This window comes from Oryctolagus cuniculus, chromosome 21 (genome assembly GCF_964237555.1).
Source record: "Oryctolagus cuniculus chromosome 21, mOryCun1.1, whole genome shotgun sequence".
NCBI lineage: Eukaryota > Metazoa > Chordata > Mammalia > Lagomorpha > Leporidae > Oryctolagus > Oryctolagus cuniculus.
The window spans coordinates 8587421-8601189 of NC_091452.1; the positions used below are offsets into that span (position 1 = coordinate 8587421).

A 13769-nucleotide genomic window follows, 5' to 3' on the forward strand; every position below is an offset into this window, starting at 1 on the left:
GCCCCCCGGCCACTGCCTCTCCTTCTTTTTCTCCTCTTCTGCTAGAAGCTCAGGAAACGAGAAGAAATCAAATTCCATCCGAAGATAATGCTGGGCATATTTCATTTGGTTATAAGATTGCTTTATGGTGAACATTACTAATGCAGTATTTTTTTATGGCTTTTCTGTGTATAATCGTCGTAACCAGATTCATACCTTTATGATTTTCTTTTTCTGCTGTACTTTCCACTTTTTTTAAACGATGTTCTGGATCCAGTCTCCCAGGCTTTTTTCTCCCCCACTACAAAGAGGGTTAATTAAGCTAACAAGGACTGAGGGCACCCGGTCCGAATGAGGGCGCTCGGTCCAAGTGCACAGCTGTGTTTTGGAGGATGCAGAGCGCTTGGCTGAAGAGACCAGAGTGCGAGTTGTAGAGGAAGAGGCGAGTTCTGCCGGAGACAGCAGTTAGGGATGGGGCTCGGCTGGGTGCGCGGGAGAGGCTGGGCTTCTGCAGGGAGTTTCAGGAAACTTCTGGAAAGGCTCCGTCTCTCGGTGCAGGGGAGCAAGGTGGTGCTTGATGGAATGTTTTTCCCTGCTCAAAGTTTAGAAAAGAGCGTGGATGTGATTAAAATATTATAACCTTATGATATTCTGAAGTGCATAAATTTTACATATCAGCCACAGAGAGTTTAGACATCCATTAGAGCCTCTGACAGCTTGACTTATCTAAATGTGCTATCATTTAACAATGTGTCAAAATTCCTCTTTCTATAGATGACAGCAGTAAATAAGCTATCAGCCCTGTTGGTGGATTCCTAACTTTGGAAACTTCGCTGTAATAGAATCGCTGCTGGGGTGGGTGCCTGAGCCGCCAGGGCTTGGCGAGGCCCCAGCCTTTGAGATGGGTGGCCTGTGGGAGGGGAGAGGGCAGGGTGGAGATTTCTAGTAGCTTCTCTGTGAATAAGACCATGCACTTGTCCTCATCCCTGGGTTCTCCTACAAGTCCAGCTTGTGGGTGACCCCATGCCATCTGCCTCTCCACTCCCTTGGAATCCACACCCAGCAGGAGCTGGAAACAGGTGTGGGGTGTTTACAGGAAGAACCCAGCAGTCTTTTCTGGGCATCCCCAAATCCTGGTTTCTCAACCCCACCAGAAATTCTTCCCGTGGATGAGCTAGCTGTCTCTCTGAGTGCTGGAAGAAAAACAGGCACTGCTTTTTCCTTCACCGAGTTTGCTGCTGGCAGTCTTGAAATTTCTCTTATTAGAACCTGAATTCTCTGTAGAAAATTGAGAAGCCACGGACAAGCCTAAAGAAGCGAGCTGGCGTCTCGGCGGGTTATTTCAGATGAGCGCCGTGCTATTTTGACTCCAGGGAACAGCTTTTCTGATTCTGCTGGTGGTCCCCCCCTCCTTTTCTTTCTTTTTTCTTATTTTTAAAAACCCTCCTGTTAAAAAGAGAATTCTGTCTTCAGACTTGACATTCCTTTGCAGTAACCTTTCTTGAGGCAGATGGGGTTTCAAACGTGAGCACCTTGGTTGGTGCTAAATTTGGTCCTGGCTGATGGTGATTGGGGCTGCCCAGACACTGTGGTTTTCTGTGCCGCTTTCGGAAGGGGCTGCATTTCCGGCGGCTTCCTGGTTATCTGATTCCGAGGCCCCGCCTGGCAGAGGTTCCCAGGCGGTTCCTGCCTTTGTTCCTTGCCTTGGGAGTTGGGGCCCAGTCATCTGGTGGATTTCCCTCCCCAGGGAGATTGCTCTTTATTTATGGCAGAGGCTGTGTCAGGGTGTCAGGGAAGATGGAGCTGTGTGGAAGTGGGCAGGACCCCAAGCACTGTGGCCTGTGGCCTCCTGCACTCCAAGGAGACAGCCCGTGGCTCAGGTCTCTGTGTCTTAGTCCGTCACCTTGCCTGACATATCCCAGGCTGTAGTAAAAGTGAGGGACGCTGGGGTACCTTGTAGGCCAGTTCCAGGTGCTGTCTTCTAGTGACCTTGGGACAACCCCGCCTCCCACATGGTTGGTGGGGGCCGGTGGGGGGAGGGGCATTGGCCTTTTAAGCAGGTGTCTTTTTTTCATGAGACAAGAAATTATGTCCAGAATGTAGTTACTTGGTTTCTTTTCTTCTTTCTGTTTTCTCTTCCTTTTTTCCTTCCTTTGAGAGGTAGACAGGGGCAGCAGAGATCTGCCATCCACTGGTTTACTCCTCGAATGGTTTACTCCACAACGTCAGGGCTGGGTTGGGCCAAAGCCAGGAGCTGGGAACGCCATCCAGATCTCTCGTGTCCGTTAGCCGTCACCTGCCGCCTCTCAGTGGCTCACCAGCAGGAACTGGATGGGAGTAGAGTGCCGGGGCTGGAACTGGGCGCTCCGATAGGGAATTCAGGAGTCCCAGGACGCGACCTCACTGCTGCACAGACGCCCGCCCTGAGATGACTTATTTTTTTAAGCTTCCAGAAGCGCCTCACAAGCAAACAAAACCGGCTCGTAGCGGATTGTAGTTTGCAAGATGTGGATGATATCTTTCTGCCCCAGACCAAAACTGGATGCCTCTGCCCCGACGGTTCCCACTTGACCTGCGTCCCTGTCATTTTTCTGGCTCCTTCGCCAGCCAGTCTCCCCCGCTCCAGCCGTGCAGCCTTCACTCCGTCGCTCAGACACACAGGGCCCAGGCTGCTTTTCCTCCAGGTCTTCCTGGCCAGTGGCCCAGTTCCTCCCATCTGAGCCCACCTGTCGTGGCTGCTCAGCCCTAAGAAAGCTGGGGAAGCTTCCCTGGCTCCCTCCCCTCTTTGGTATGCACACGTCTTGAAGGCCATCTTGAAGGCCATTGCTGTGTTTCCCAGCGGTCTCGCTCAGAGCCCTCCCGAGGGGGTGGTGCCTCCCGGACACTCAGGCGATGCTGGGCCCTTCCCGGCTGAGGCACCCTGTTTCTCTAGAGTGTATAGGCTTTGTGGGTTATCCCGCTCTGCTGTCGTGTCTTGGAGGCACCCCTGGGTAGGCAAGGATGAGTGGGTGTGGCTGGGTTCCAATGAAACTTTTTTTTTTTTTTGACAGGCAGAGTGGACAGTGAGAGAGAGACAGAGAGAAAGGTCTTCCTTTGCCATTGGTGCACCTTCCAATGGCCGCCGCGGTCGGCGCACTGCGGCTGGCGCACTGCACTGATCCGATGGCAGGAGCCAGGTACTTATCCTGGTCTCCCATGGGGTGCAGGGCCCAAGCACTTGGGCCATCCTCCACTGCACTCCCTGGCCACAGCAGAGAGCTGGCCTGGAAGAGGGGCAACCGGGACAGAATCCGGCGCCCCGACCGGGACTAGAACCCAGTGTGCCAGCGCCGCAAGGCGGAGGATTAGCCTAGTGAGCCGTGGCGCCGGCCTCCAATGAAACTTTCTTTGCAGAAACGAAAGGTCTGGATTTGGCCCGAGGGCCGTGGTTTGCTGACCTCTTTCACTGGTTGACGTGACGGTTGTCATCCGTGCCGTGTCGTCCTGTGTTCAGTAATGGCTCAAGCTCAGTTGCAGAAACTTGTTCTTGACCGTTTCCCTCAAGAGGGAAGCACGAAGAGCCAGGACGGCGAGGGCCCTGCCTGGCTTCCCGCTCTGGCACCTGCCAGGTGTCTCTGAACCTCTCTGAATGCTGCCTGCCTCGTCTTTAAGTGGGACCGATGACAGTCTCCACCTTCTAGGTTGTTAAGGAAGGTTAAACCACTTTGAACATGAACACGTTTAGCATGGTGTGTGGCAGTACCTTCCTTCATGGTGTCAGTGAGACAGGGTGGGCTGGCATTGTGGTGCTTGGTACAGCAGCCTCCCTTGGAGTGCTGGTTTCAGTCTTGGCTGCTCTGCTTCCCATTTCGCGTCTTGCTAATGTGCCTGGGAAGGCAGAAGATGGCCCAAGGACCTGAGTCCTTGCCGTAAACGTGGAAGACCTACATGGAGCTCCTCCTGCCTCCTGGCTTTAGCCTGGTCCAGCCCTTTCTGCTGTAGGACTGAACCCAAAGATCTCTGCTTCTCTCCCTCTCTCTCTGTTTCTCTTCCTTTTAAATAAGTCAGTAAATAAATAAATAAGCAAATAAATAAACAAATCTTTGTAAGAGAGAGAGTGAGTGAGTGTGAGGAGGATGAGAAAGCCAAAGAAACAGCAGCAGCTGGGCCTCCCTGGCCATGCAGGGGGTTTCCGAGGCTCTGGGCAGGTTTGTGTCTCTCCCTCACTGCACTGGTGCTTACGTGTGTTAATGCATCATTGATGGTCATGACTTAGGTTTTTGGAACTGACCACAGAAGTTGTCGAGCTCTGTCTGACCCATGGGCATGTCTGTCTAGATTAGTGCAATATTTAAAAAGTATTTTTGTAAAAGTTGTCAATATTTAAAACATGAGAGATTTTACCTGGGAAGTCTAGAGATTCAAATCAGGATCTCTAGAGAGCGGCAAGGGCATTCCAAAGAGAGGGAGCAGCCCACACAAAGGCCCAGCTGTGGGTGTCCCAGCTCTCTCTGACGCTGTCAAGCCGCTTCTCTGAGTACCTCGTAGCAGAAGAGGTTGGAGTTCCAGAAAAATCGAAAGGCCCCAAACAGTTCCATGTAGAGATGTGGTTGGGAGGACATAGGCTTGCTGTCTCTGCTTTTCCCCAGTAGCCTAGTCACCACTCCCCCCCCCCCCAAAGAGTGAACCTGTCCCCCGTCATCCTTCAGTTTGACCCAGTGAGACAACAGTTCCCAGATACACTTTTGTCATTAAAAAGAAAGAAAAACAGAAAAAAAAATCAATTCTTTACCCTCTCTGGCCTGAGCTGGTCCTCTGCCCAAGCCACCCGGAGCCCAGCGGTGCTTAAGACTCGGCGTGCCGCCGCCGCCGGATGGGCTGAGTGGCTCCTCGGGAACCATTGCGGTCAACTGACTTGTCTAGCCGCCTGTTTGGAGGGGGCGCTGTGGACGGGGAGACCACAGGGGTCAGCAGGGCCGCCTGGCCGGAGCAGACTCCCACTTCCCTGATTGGGTCAGTTGCTCAGAGGTGGTGCTGCAGGGGACCCTTACTGGGGGTGCTGTGGTCCCCGATGAGCACCCCCGCCCCCCACGATGGGTCTGGGTGTGGGCTGCAGAGTCAGGCACCCCTAGGGTGTATAGTTGACTCTGGAGCCAGGTGGAGCCCAGCCGCTTCATAGCTGTGTGACTTTGCTGCAGTTAACATCTCAGCCTCAGTTTCTCCTGCATAAATGGGGATAACAGTGGTAGCCACTCTTCAGAAAGCTTATGGAAAGTTGGGATTAAAAGATAAGGTTCTTTTGTGTGTGTGTGCAGAATTGTTTTTTTGAATCCATGCATTTTTTTAATAATATGCATTTTCATGGACTTTAAAAATATATATATATATATAATTTGAAAGTTACACAGGGAGAAAAGAGGAGGCAGAGAGAGAGAGAGAGAGAGGGCTTCCATCCACTGGTTTACTCCCCAATTGGCCACAGTGGCTGGAACTGCACCAATCTGAAGCCAGGAGCCAGGAGCTTCCAGGTCTCCCACGTGGGTGCAGGGGCCCAAAGCTTGGGCCATCTCCCACTGCTTTCCTAGGCCACGGCAGAGAGCTGTATTGGAAGTGGAGCAGCTGGGACTGCTCCATATGGGATGCTGGCACTGCAGGTAGCCGTTTTACTTACTACACCACAGCGGCCGGCGCACCGCGCTGATCCGATGGCAGGAGCCAGGTACTTCTCCTGGTCTCCCATGGGGTGCAGGGCCCAAGCACTTGGACCATCCTCCACTGCACTCCCTGGCCACAGCAGAGAGCTGGCCTGGAAGAGGGGCAACCGGGACAGAATCCGGCGCCCCGACTGGGACTAGAACCCGGTGTGCCGGCGCCACAAGGCGGAGGATTAGCCTAGTAAGCTGCAGTGCCAGCCTTTTATGGACTTTTTAAAGTACCCATGTAGAAGTATAATATGATGCTAAAATTACCAATAGTTGCTCTTATTCTTTACTCCAGAAATGTATAATTACCCCTCATGGTAGTATTTGATAATTTCCTAAATAATAGCAAATGTAACGGATAATGTAAATACAATGTTGGAGATGTCACTGTGAACAGGGAGGGTGAGGTCCCAGCTGGCTCCGAGTCCACAGCAGAGGCTGCGGCTCCCGTCACTGCACGGACAGATGTGCAGTGAGCTTTGGGAATCGAATCTGAGATACGTATGGCAGAGTGATTGTGGGCCTCAGGCGGGGCTTCCTGGAAGAAATGAGCTTTTTGCCAGAGCTCAAGGATCCCACAAGAGGGAACAGCATGTGCTCAGACTCTGAGCTGGACGGAGTTGTGCACAGATGTGAAGGAGGTGCCGAGGCTGGGGGAAGATTCTAAGTAGGCTGCTAGACCCATCCTCACCTTGCTCCCACGCGTGTCAGCTGGGAGATGTTGCAAGTGTGGCTCCGAGTGAATACCCTCTCAGTGGGCAGTGGGCACTCTGCAAATCATCAGACCCTATAAAGGCTTTGAGTGTCGCTTGTGTCTTTTTTCGGAGACGCTTGGTCCCCATGGTCTGTTGGAAAATGCTTTTTCCCCCGTTGCCATCTCTGTCCGAAGGCTGTGCACAGGGCAGCCGGGATCCAAATCCTAGCTCCGCTTCCTCCCAGCTGCGTGTCCTTGAGCTGGTTATTCCCTGTTGGGTCCTGGTTTCCCCGTCTGGAAGGTGTGCGTGGTAATCGTACCTGAGAATGGGTCTCAGAGCCTCCCCTGCAGGCACTGCTTGGCCCCGGAGGCTGCACCCCAAACTCACCCACAGCCGCCACAGCCAGGGACTGGGTGCAGCGGGGATCCTGTGACAGACCCAGGCCCTCTGCTGGCTCCACGCAATCTGGAAGCCTCCCCACCTTCCTCCTCCCTCCTTCCCTCCCCGTCTCCCTTCCCCCTTCCCCCTCTCCTTCTGGCTTACTTGCAGGGCACACGCATTGACCCTGATAAGTCTGCCATAAAAACCCCGCCTTGTGTTCTGCTTTCCAGAGCACTGTGCTCTCCCACACAAGGATGAAAGGAGGTTCAGGCTTCTGCACGAGCTACCTAGCAGACGCGCACTCGCGGCCCCCATCGTGCCTATGTGGAGCGGTCGGGGACCTGTCGCTCTGAGCAGCCCTTCTTCTTGATGGCCTGGCCCTCTCTGGCCTCTGTGTCCTGTGTGATTAGGTGTCCTCTCCCTCTACCAACCCCCCAGCCTCTGTGCCTCTCGTCTTTTGCCATTCCAGGTCGCTATTCAAGCCACTCTGGCCTCCTCAGTGTTCCTCAGACACACCCAGCATATTCCCGCCCCAGGCCTTTGCACTCACCGTCCCTGCCTGCCTCACTCTTGTAGACGTCCCCATTGCCCCTCCCTCAGTGTGTCCACTCTCCGCTGCAGTCCTCATCCCTTCAGAGGGCCCTCGCTGACCTCTCTTTCCAGAATAGCCTCCCTCTTGCCCCTTCCCCTGCTGTAGCTAATGGGATATTGTGTATGTATTCCTTCAGTTCTTGGTTTACCGTCTGCTTCCCTCCCAGGGAAGGGCAGGGACATAGTAAGTGCTCAGTAAATACTTCCACGCTGGAGAGGTGCATGCCACAGCAAGAGGTGGCAGGTGCCCTGGACTGGACCTTGGGAGGTGCCCCTAGGGGCTCCCGGACCCTCGGCAGCTTCACCCGTCCCTGGCTCCCAGGTCCCTCACCCCATGCTGAGAATCAGGCCCAGGCCTCAGGCCTTTGGTGAATGAGGGTTTATCTTTAGCTCTGTCAGCCTCGCTTTAGAAACTGGTGACCCCAATTCCAGCCAGGGAGGTGGCTCCCATCCTAATTAATAAATCCGTTAATTAATTGCTGGCAGGCTGCAAGCCATTAGCGATGGTTTGGTGGCCGCAGTCACAGAGAGCTCAGAGCCAGTCCCTGCAGCCTGTGGGACAGCTGTCGTGGGGGACACAGCCAGGGAGCGTTTTCAGACCAGATGACGCTTCCGGTGCCTGCTTCTCAGGGCCACCGGATCAGCACAGCAGGCGTCAGAGAGGACCCTGGGTACTGCACAGGGATCCGGAGGAGGGGCCCAGCACCCTGTTCATAATCAGGTAGAGGCCGAGTTGTATTTTTTTTGTTATTATTTTTAAATTTATATTTATTTATTTTCAATTATTTGAGAGGCGGGGTTGGGGGAGAGAGCGAGAGATAGATCTTTCATCCTCTGGTTTACTCCTCAATTGGCAGCAACAGCTGTGGCTGGGGCAGGCAGAAGCCAGGAGCCAGGAGCTCCATCCGGGTCTCTTAAGTGGGCGGCAGGGACTCAAGTACTCGAGCCGTCACCTGCTGCCTGCCAGGACGTGCACTGGAGGGAGCTGGAGTTGGGGTGAGCTGGAACTCAAGCCCAGGCCCTTCAGTGTTGGGTGTGGTGCCCCAAGTAGCATCTTGCCCACTGTGTCAGATGTGGGCCTCAAGGCCAGGATCTAAGCCCCGACTCCCATCTGTGCTGAGGGACCCTCCCTGGGCCTGCTTTTCTGTCCAAAATGGAGCCACCCTGGTAGTGAAATCGGCTCACTCACTCAGATACGGAGCCAGGTGGGTGCTGCCGAGGCTCTGGGGGTGCAGGCGCCGGCAGCCAGAGGAGTGCCTGTCCTTGGAAGGCTCTGTTTCTGCTGCTCGGATGTTGGAGAGGTCTTCAAAACGTTTCTGGAAATGGCAATAAAAGCTAAGTTTATTTTGATGCAAGAAGATGTTGGAAATGCATGGAAAAAATGAATTATGAAGAAATTGTGTGGCTTAGAAGAGTTTTTTGCACCAAAATAAACTTACTTTTCAAATCTGTTTCAAGTCTCCTCGTGGAAAGCCGTTCCTTCCGGGGTCATAGGAAGCAGAGAGTACCCTGGGCCTGGGGCCTGGCACGCTGGGAGCCGGGCCCGCGCGGTGGCTGCTGGGAGAGATTGCTTCGTCCGCGGTAGCGGTGTTCTCCTGCAGTGTGGGCACACGGCCTGTTGGCTGCATTTGTCCTGGTGCAGCCGGTGAGATGCTGCGAGCCCGAGGCAGACCTGCCTCCTGACGGCGAGGTCTTGGGCAGTCCGCTGGACTTCCCCAGGCTTCCGTTTCCTCGTCTGTAAGGTGGGAATTAGAGACAGCGCCTGACTCCCAGGGGCATCGCAAGGATCCAGCGAGGCAAGGCATGGAGAGCCTAAGAGTGCAGTCGAGAACCTGCCGCCTGCTGTGACCCAGGGCGGCTGGCTGTTGCTACCTTTGTCACCATCGCCTTGCTGCCTGGGCCTCGCTGGCAGCTTGGAGGTGGAGCTGGGTGCAGCTGGGCGGAGCCTGCTGTGGGGAGTTGAGAGAGCGCACCTGAACTCCGGCCAGGTGCATGCGCCCGCTCTGTACCCTGCAAGCAGGGGACTCTTCCCACGGGCCTTCCTTAGCCAACAACCAGGCGGCCCTGCTGCACATGAGAAGCCCAGGACAGGAGGTCAGGCGTGGTTTCGCAGGCTTTGGAGGGTCAGAGGAAGGTGCTTAGAGAGGCCTGCACAGGCCTGGCAGTGCTTCAGTGAGCAGCGCCGAGCTCGTGTTCCATTCCAGACGGCGTGCAGGGCCCTCACAGAGAGCATCTCCTTAGGAAGAGAAGACCGTGAGTGTTCCCATCTTACAGCTGAACACACTGAGGCACAGAAGGTTCAGTCCAAGGCCACGTTGCCAGCAGGAGGCAGCGGCTGGGCTTAAACAGAAGACCCAGGTCCGTGGGCCGCCCTGGTCCTGCCCTTATCCCACTAGTGGCCCAAAGGCTCCCTTCCAGGGCTGCTGGCCCCATGCCTGGCCCTCCTCTACAATCACTATACTTGGATTTTCTGGGTTTTTTTTGAAAGCTTCTTAAAACATCTTGCTAACCCATGAGCCTGAGCAGCATGGGGCAGGTGGAGTTTTATTCACGACGGGGAAAGATTCCCATCTCGGCCTGGAGAATGGACGCCATCCGCCCATCCATCCCCGGCCCGCCTGGTGCCGGAGCCACGAGGTGCGCCCTGTCGTCGGGCCCGCGTTCCGCAAGATGGAATTCTCGGCTTGGGCTGATAATAAGCAGGTATTGATTGCCGCTGTGGTCATTATCAAGATTTATTTAGTCAATATGGTCTCCCCGGTCAATAAATCGTGTCGTTGATAAAGAAGGAAGGAGATAGACTTGTAGGCTTTATTAAAAAAGTTTTTTAGATTTTTTTTTTTAACAGCCAAGTCCAGCCCCCGCCCCTCCAGTGGCTGCACCAGCCACTCTGTACTTCTGGTGTTCAGTATTGTAAGCCTTTTCCTTTCATAGCACATTCCCGCTCTGGTTTCGGGGAGCAAAAGCCAGGGCTGGGTCTGGGGAGCAGCCTCTGGGCTTTGATGTCTCCTCACTTTTCTGCACCGCCCCCTCCTCCCATGTGGGGCTGGAAGCCCCCACCCTGGCTTATTGTTCTCTCCTCGCATCCACACGGTGATCCTTTGGGGCAGGCACAGGCGTGGCCCCATCTTGCAGATGTGGGAACTGAGGCCAAAGGAGGTCTCTTCACGCGCCCCAGCTCAGCCCCAACTGCAACCCAGACAGTCTGGCTGGGGTCTCGGCTCCGACTGTGGCATTCATGCAGCAGAGAGCAAATACTGTACACGCGCTGGCTGTAGAGGGGCAAGCTAGATACATAAATGTGTAATGACAGAATGGGTGGAGGGGCACCTGTTGATTCAGAGTGTCCACACAGGGCCGCCCGGAATAGGCCATATTTAGTCTGTAAGAGCTAGGCAGTGGGAAGGAGCTGCTCAGGCAAGTTTAGGCAGGAGCGTTTGTAGTCACAGGCTCAGCCTGTGCAAAGGCCCTGTGGTGGGAATCTGCTTGGCACATGAAGGAACTGAAGGGAATCCAGTGTGGCTGGGTAGCTTCAGTGAGCAGGGGAGGAGAGGGCGTGCGGTCAGGGTGGGAAGCGGGGTGTGACGGCACCAGCCCTTGAAGGCTACAGGAGGTGGTCACAGTCAGTGCCACAGCCAGGTCACACACAGATTCTAGTGCTGGGGAAGCGGGAAGACACTGAGGGCATGAAGTAGGGAGAAGCAGCATCTGGGTGATGTTTGAGTGGCGCTGGGTTCAGCCTGTTGGGAACAGTGAAGGGCGGGAGGGGCGGTTGGAAGGCAGGTGAACGAGAGCTGCTGTGAGCTCTGGGTGTCTGCCCAGGGAGGGCCACTGTGGGGCAAGACTTTGTGCCTACAGTGTTGTTGTTGTTGTTTTTAAAGATTCATTTATTAACTTGACAGGTAGAATTCCAGACACAGGGAGGGAGAGACAGAGAGAGAGGTCTTCCATCTGCTGGTTCACTCCCCAAATGGACGCAACAGCCAGAACGAGGCTGATCCAAAGCCAGAAGCCAGGAGCTTCTTCCAGGTCTTTCATGCAGGGGCCCAATCACTTGGGCCGTCTTCTACTGCTTTTCCAGGCCATTAGCAGGGAGCTGGATCCGAAAAGGAGCAGCTGGGTCTTGAACCGGCACCTGTATGGGTTGCTGGCACTGCAGGCAGAGGTTTAACCTGCTATGCCACAGCACTGGACCCACCTGCAGTGTTTTGAGGACCACTGCCTTTCGACCTGGCAGATAGAGAGGCATCCATGGGGACGCACCAGATAACCCCAGCAGGGTGGCTGATCCCCACGCAAGAGCCATCTGGGGTATGTTTAGAGGCCTTCAGTGGCAGGTGGGCGAGGGGTACTGTGTCCCCCCTGCTGAAATAAAACTGGTCAAAGAGACCTGTGGGGTGCAGGGTTATGCTCTGAGAAGGGCACTTGATCCAGTGGCCTCCGAGGGTCAGGTTTCCAGTGCGTCCCCTGGTGCCACCTGTCAACACAGGGCCATGAGATGAAGTGAACAAGATGGTTTGGCTGTCAGGACCCCAGACTGCACAAGGGTGCTGTGCCCTGGGGCCACGTCCTAGATTCACATGTGGGGCTCCTGTTGGGCGTAAGAGCGAGCAGATGTCTAGCTGGGATCACAGCAGGGGTGGACTGGAGGGCAGAATGAAAAGATTTTTCACCCTTTAGTTTGTCCAGGCTGTGAGCGCTTGTGGACTGTGCGTCCAGAGGAGCTGAGTGACCTCTTCCCTGCCACCCATCCTCTCACCCATCCAACAGGCCCTCTCCTGTTCATTCATGATTTGCTCACTCACCCACTTTTTATATTTTTAAAGATTTATTTATTGGGGCTGGCACTGTGACGTAGCAGGTAAAGCTGCTGCCTGCAATGCCAGCATCCCATATGGGCACTGGTTCAAGTCCCAGCTGCTCCATTTCTGATCTAGCTCTCTGCTATGGTCTGGGAAAGCAGTAGAAGATGGCCCAAGTCCTTGGGTTCCTGCCCCCACATGGGAGACCCAGAAAAAGCTCCTGGATCCTGGCTTCAGATTGGCACAGCTCTGGCCATTGTGGCCATCTGGGGAGTGAACCAGAGGATGGAAGACCTCTCTCTCTCTCTCTCTGCCTCTGCCTCTCTGTAGCTCTGCCTTTCAAATAAATAAATACATCTTTTTAAAAAATACACTTAAAAAGATGTATTTATTTATTTAGAAAGTCACCATTATAGAGAGTTACAGAGAGAGAGGGAAAGACAGAGAGATATCCTCCATCTTCTGGTTGACTTCCCAGATGGCCACAAAGACCAGTGCCAGGCCAGGCTGAAGCTTCTTCCAGGTCTCTTCATGGGTGCTGGGGGCCCCAGGTGCTTGGACTATTATCTGTTGCTTTCCCAGGTGCATTAGCAGGGAGCTGAATTGGAAGTGGCGCAGTCAGGACATGAACCGGCACCCAGCATTGTAGGTGGCTGCTTTACCTGCTAAGCTACAATGCCAGCCCCTTATCTACCTTTAAAATTTTTTATTTATGTTTATTTATTGAGAGACTCAGAGAGGCAGAGAGCTCCTATCTGCTGGTTTGCTCCCAGATTCCCACAATGGCCAGAACAGGGCTAGGTGGAAGCCAGGAGCCAGGAACTCAACCTGAGTGTCCCACATGAGTGGCAGGGCCCCACTACTTGAGCCCTCCCTCTGCCTGCAAGGTTCTGGATTAGCAGGAGCTGGAGTGCAGAGCGGAGCTGGAGCTCATATCCAGGTGCTGTGGCGGGATGCGGGTGCCCCAGCCACATCTTACCTGCTGGCCCAACGCGAGCTGCTTGTCCTTTCCTCCATCTTTGTATGCGTCCACTCCACAGTTCAGCCAGTTGTCTGCTTTCCCATTCCTGCAGACTTCAGCCATCCCTTTGTCTGTCCATTCAGCTGTTAGTCCGTCCATCTGCAAATCTGTTCAACCCTGCATCCATCCATCTCTCCATCTGATCATCCATCCACTGACCCACGTAGCTACCCAGCAACCTTCCACATACCCATACACCCAATGCACATCTCTCTGTGTGCGTGCATCCATCCGATATCCACTCAGCCAACACCAAGGCTCCAAAGAGGGAGCAGCCCTTGTCCTTAGGGATTTTGTAGAATGGAGAGAGCTAACCTCAAAGTAGTGTCATCAGCACAGTAATCAAAAGCTGTCCCCAGAGTTGCACGGACCGAGAGGGGAGGAAGCCACTGTCCCCACAGGCCTGAGAGGTTGACGGAGGGCAACTGGCGAGGGTGCTAAGCTCAGAAGGGGGAGGGGGGGAGAGAGAGAGAGAGAGAGAGAGAGAGAGAGAGAGAGAGATCGGTCTTCCATCCGATGGTTCACTCCCGAATTAGCCGCAACGGCCAGAGCTGTGCTGATATCTGAAGCCAAGAGCCAGGAGCTTCTTCCAGGTCTCCCATGTGGGTGCAGGGATCCA

General features: G+C 54.3%; 1 protein-coding gene across 5 annotated transcripts in view; it reads left to right on the top strand.

Annotated features, from left to right (window-relative positions):
* The window catches only part of CUX2 (cut like homeobox 2), a 322941-nt gene that overhangs the window by 76387 nt on the left and 232785 nt on the right, over window positions 1–13769 (top strand). Inside the window, exon 1 of one of the 5 annotated variants that reach the window (XM_070066201.1) lies at window positions 5887–8048. The exons of the other annotated variants lie outside the window; for them this stretch is intronic. The gene's annotated coding sequence lies outside the window, so the exon portion shown is untranslated. Of the gene's footprint in view, window positions 1–5886; window positions 8049–13769 lie in introns of those variants that run through there. 5 annotated transcript variants of the gene reach the window in all.